Source organism: Cupressus sempervirens, chromosome 1 (genome assembly GCF_028749045.1).
Source record: "Cupressus sempervirens isolate cs-2001-9-10 chromosome 1, ASM2874904v1, whole genome shotgun sequence".
Lineage (NCBI taxonomy): Eukaryota > Viridiplantae > Streptophyta > Pinopsida > Cupressales > Cupressaceae > Cupressus > Cupressus sempervirens.
Window position 1 is genome coordinate 627,441,042 of NC_143118.1, and position 6,123 is coordinate 627,447,164.

Here is a 6,123-nt window from a genome sequence, read left to right on the forward strand (position 1 = left end):
TAACCATTATAGTAGTGATCTAGAAATCTCTTAACAGAGTTGGCATAACAGTTATTTGTAAATCCTCTAACAAGGTGGTAGTTCTATTGAATTGTCTAAAGACCTCCAACAAGGCCACTCCTAATAGGGTGATTAAATCCTCTAATGGGGTCACACCTAACAGTATTTTTTGTAACCTTTAATAGGGTTGTCTCCTAATAGGGCTCACTTCAAAAGAGTGAAAATAGTAACTAGTTGCAAGTGGTGGTTTTTCCCAAATTAGGTTTCCACGTTAAATCTTGATGTCAAATGTGTTCATGCTATTTTATTTTATGCATTTTCAGCTAAGTTAAAGTAATCATAATCACTAATCTAACATCCTAAAATTTGCATGCTAAGTAATTACCAAGCAATTATAGTGTTTACTAAGTAACAACATTTCTTTGTTTTTGAGCATTAGTAGAATCAAGTTTTGACAGAATTATTTTGCACTAACATCTAAGGGATCTGGAATTTTTTTTTGTAGTAACTAATTCACCCCTCCCCTCTCAGTTACTCCTCTTATATTTCCAACAGTTCAAGACTGGTGGAATGTTTTTGAAGTATTAGATAGAAGCCAATAGAAAGGGGGTTGTCCCCAGAGTAAAAAAAGGCTAAAGATTGGTCAAATGTTAAGGTGGAAGGTTTTGCTATGTTTAGAATTGGAAAGAAACTTATTTTTGTTAAAAACAAAGTTAAAATCTTGAACAAGGAGACCTTTAGCAATACCCTTCTTCAAAAATCTAATATAAAAAATGGTATGGATGAGATGAAAATGGATATTCAATTTGGTGGGGACTCCTAGAGGTTTATGGTTAAGGAAAAGACATTTCTTATGAAATACAATGACATTGTGACAAAAGAGGAGCTTTATTGGAGACAAAGATGAACAACTCTCTAGCTGAAAGTAGGGGACAAGAATTCTAGATTTTTCACTTGACGACTTCTAAAAGAATTTCAAATATTTCTTTGAATAAAGGAAATTTCCATTCTGATGGGGATATCTCTAAGGCTTTTCTTGAATTTTTCTCTAACATCTTGAAGAAAGACTTCAATCTATGTCCTGTCAATCAAGACCAGCTCTTGACATCCATTCCTTTGATTCTTGTTGACAACATTAATAAAATGTTAGTTGTTATCCTATCTATAGGAGAAAATCATAAAGATGTTTTCTCTTTGGAAGGTGAGAAATCCTTAGGTCATGATAGACTCCCAATATTTTCTTCCAAGATTTCTAGAAGGTGGTGGGTGTTGATTTTTGAGTGACAATTAAAGAATTGTTTAGCTCCATAAAAATTCTTAGAGAAATTAATTCTAAATTTATAGTGTTGACCCCTAGAAAAGAGGGTGTCAAAATGGTGGAAGCTTTTAGAACAATAAGCCTATGCAATTCTATCTACAACGTGTTTTCAAAAGTTCTGACCTTGATAGTATTGATCATCTGGCCTTCTATCATATCACCTCAATAGAATGGGTTTGTGTTAGGTAGATAGATTCTAGAGTCAATTATTAAATCTCATGAGGTAATTCACTCAACTAATTATTTAAATTCTTAGGGTTTTTTTTCCTTAAACTTAACCTTTCAAAGGTATATGATAGAGTACACTGGGACTTCCTATTCAAAGTGTTGAAGAATTTTGGCTTTTGAGATTGCTTCATCTAGCTTGTTAACCAAATGGTTGGTACTTCAACTTCTATTCTTATTGTTAATGGATCCTCTTCAAAAAAAATCAAAACTTCAAGAGGTTTGAGACAAGGAGACCCCCTCTCTCCTATTGTCTTTTTTATTATGGTGGACACCCTAGAAAGATTTATCAGTGCTCATGTGACAAAAGGGAAAATAGTTGTTCTTAAACCTTCTTCTAATGGTTTAGCTTTCTCTCATGATAAATTTGTTGATGATATTGTTATGATGGGGTAATCTTTGATAAGAGAAGCTAGGAATTTTAAATATTTCATCCAAATGTATACTAAGGCCTCTAGATAGTTGATTAATTGAGGAAAATCTCTCTTTTCTTTATCAATACCCCTATTCCTAGATAGGAGAAAATTGCTAGGATTTTGGATTGTAAAATTGATAACATACTAGCCTCCTACCTTGGTTTCCTTTAGGGTTTAAACCTTCAAAGTCTTTTTGGGTGGGCATGGTTGATAGATTCAATGTGAAATTGGATGGTTGAAAAGGGGGTTTTCTTAGTCATGTAGGGAAACTTTAACTTTTGAAATCTACTCTATGAAACTTGTCAGTTTACATTGCTCTCATATTTTTCAAAATGCCTAGCACATTTTTAGATTCTATTGGAAAAATTCAAATCAATTTTCTTTAGTCTGGAATTTAGGATATAAAATGGTTGGCTATGGTTGCTTGGGATAAAGTTTATAATTCTAGATCTAATGGGGATTTGGGTATTCATTCACTCTAATTGTTAAACTCAGCCATTATGGCTAAAACAATTTGGCATATTTTTTAAGGCAATAAAGTTTGGAATAAGATCTTGAATAGTAAATAATCTATTAATAATATGAGCCTTATGGATTTCTTGAAACCCTATATTCTAGTTCAAGGTTCTTGTTTTTGGAATGGCATCCAAGAGGGTACGGATCTTATTGGAATGATGAAGTACCGTATGATGAGTCCATCATATTGTATGGTGAAGGTGAGTCACCATATGGTGAAACTAGTGGAAGAGATCACTATATGATGGAAGTAAGGTCACCATATCAAGAATGTATTTCATACAGTGAATGGCATGTGCGCAGTGATATTTTTTGTGGTGAAGATGCAAGATATTAGCTGGAGTACAGAATGTTTGTGTATGGGTGCTATAATCATGAACAAAAAATAAGGCGGTTTCCATGATGAGTATTGCGACCACATAACCACACTAGTGTGGTGGTGTACGACAATGTATGGCTTTTGGATGAAGTTGGTAGATGGTTCTGAGATGTAATGTCTTTGTATTGAATTTAGAAACAAATTATTTTATGTTTTAATGGCTACAAGAATTCATTAAAATATTGATTTTTGAAAACAAGTTTTATTTTGAGGGCAATCTAAGCCTATGAAAAATCAAAGTTTTGTATTTAACTTGTTAATGTAATACAAAGTTACTCAGGTTTTTGTGGTGCTGGGTTTTTTCCTTGAAGAGGTTCCCACATTAAACTTTATTTTCTCTGTCTCTTGCATCTGATATATTTCATAATTTATTTGTTTTCTCATCTTTATTTTAATTTTTTTGTTTCTTATTTCCATGTAATTTGACATTCAGAAAGCATTTTTGCACTGTTACTTTGCTAACAAGTGTTATTGAAGATCCTGGCTAGTTGTGTTATCCTTTTTAGGTAGGGTTTGGTTTTTGTGCCAATTTGGTTTCAATGGGAGTTTGTAAGATTTTTCTTATAAATTGAGATGGTGGGAACATTAGGATGGGTGGACATTGAAAATTTCAATGGCACCAACTCTAAGTTGTAGAAACTTAAAGTAGAAGATCTACTAGTTGATTGAGATTTGTGGACTATCGTTTCTAGCATTAAACCTTCAAGAATGAAATAGGAAGATTGGGAACTAATGGATTGAAAGGTCAGAGGAATGATAAGACTGAGTCTTGAAGACTTAGTTTTATTGAATATTCATGAAGAGAATACCATGTATTCCTTATGGAAGAAATTGGGAGACATTTATCAGGGAAAATCCTTGGTAAACAAGATTTTCCTAAGGAAGAAATTGTAATCCTTGAAGATGGATGGAGGAATAGTTGTGGTAGATCACTTAAACTCATTTAATATGGTGATTACATAGTTAACATCTATTAGCATGTCCGTTGATGAAGAATATTGGTGCATGTTACTATTATGCTCATTGCCTGATTCATTGGATCGTTTGGTAATGTCCATTGAAAGTACAAATACCAAGTTGAAAATGGATGAAGTAGTTGTTGCACTTTTATTGGAAGAGATGCAAAATAATTCCTCTAAGGCAGCCAAAGAAGCTCTCAGTGTATGACGAAGATCTAAGGACAAAAGTAAGAAGAAGGACACGAAGTCAAAATCTCAGGAGAGATCTACGACTCCTAGAAAGAAGTCCAAGCAAAAGTGTTAGAACTATAGGAAAAAATGTCATATCTAGAGAGATTACAAGGAGGAGAAAAATAAAAAGAATAAATATACTTTTGACACTCAGTCTTCTCAAAGTGATGCTAATGCCTTCATAACATCCTTGGAAGTGCCTGTATTAAAAAATGTATGGTTTGTGGATTCGGAAGCATCATTCAACATGACGTCTCACAAAGAATGGTTCTCAAAATATGAACCATACAATGGTGGAAAGGTGTTCTTGGTGAGTAATCTAACACTGGAAATTGTTGGTAGAGGAAGAGTCAACATTCAATTTCCTGATGACAAAGTAAAGAAAATTGATGGAGCACTTCACATACCTGATTTGGCTCGAACCTTAATTTTTGTCAAAAAGTTAAATGATGTTAGAGTTCAGGTAACATTTTTCCATGGTGGTCGTAAGATGACTAGGGGTTCTATTGTTTCAGCTAAGGGTGAATGCATCGGAACTTTGTATAAATTTGATGCGAAACATTTATGTTGTGATAGCATCTTTGTCAAGTTTGATAAAATTAATATGGCAACACATAATGTAAATACGATCAAAGTTGAAATTCCTACTGAGAAAAAAATACTCTGGCATTGTAGGCTTGGCCATATTGGTGAGAAAGGTTTAAAAACCTTGAAGAACAAAAATTTGGTTGAGAGATTGGTTGATTGTAACCTTGAATTTGATTTCTGTGAACATTGCATCAATGGAAAGAAAAACAATGTTTAGTTTTAAACTAGTTCTCAAAAATCTTCTATTTTCTTGGACTATATTCACTCTAATTTATTTGATCCTATGGATGTCCCTTCTTTCTCTAAGTCAAGGTATTATGTATCATTTATTGATTATTATTTGAGAATAATTTTTTTTTTTTTTTTTTGAAGAACAAATCAAAACTTTTTAAGGAATTTAAAAATCTTGTCAAAAATGAGACTAGGAGAAAGATTAAATGTTTAAGGATGGATAATGATGGTGAATTTTACAATGCAAATTGTATGCACCCTAAAATGGTCACCTAGGCTATGGGACCCCATTCTTCAATTTATCAAATGATGGAATCAATTTATCAATTTCTTGAATCTATGCCTTACAATATTTTCAATTCAAATCAATTTTCTTGATCAAATCATAATTAATTCAATTATTTCAATATTTCCTAAGGTTTTATCATTTCATAAATATACTTATTTAATTAAAATCTCTCTTTTAATTAAATAATCATATTTTATTTAATTAAAAGAAAATCTCTCTTTTAATTAAATAAATAAATCCCCACTTAAGCTCTCTTTTTGTTGAAAAAAAGAAATAAATCAAATAAATTAAATAAAAATAAATAAATATTACTTTTTTGCACATATTTATAAGTGGTGGGCTCTTTCCTCTCACTTTCCTTTTTGGGGATTTATCCCACTTTGATATTGATGATACATTTCTCTCCACACTTTCCTTTATAAGGAGCCCTCTCCTTGTCATTTTCATAGATCAAAATTTTATTGTTATGTTGCAAGTTTGAGAGCGATTTTGGAGGAGACCTTGAGCACTTGAGCTTGGACATTACAACTTCTATTTTCTTGTCTTCTTCTCTCATGTAGCCATGACAATCCATTTAGATTACTCTTCCACTAACATGTTAGATTAGATTTACATTTCCTTTCATAGAATAATCTTGTGTTTGCATTTTCTCTCATAGATTAGTTTTATTTCATGTATTTTTATCATATAGAATAGCTTCCATTTTTATTTACATGCATATTTGATGATCATGGAAACCAATACTCTTTCTTTTCCTCCTTGAATCTCTCACTTTATGGTGCACTTGCATGAGCACAGACTAGGTCTAAATTGAGGGCCTCCATTATAAACCCTTGCACTCCATGAATAGAGAGCTATGAATTGCCATTTGAGACCTCATTCTTGAGAAATCTTGGATATAATGATTCATAAAAGTGTGTCAACATTTTAGCACATATAGTTTTTGACAAATATTGTGTAGATCATGGCAT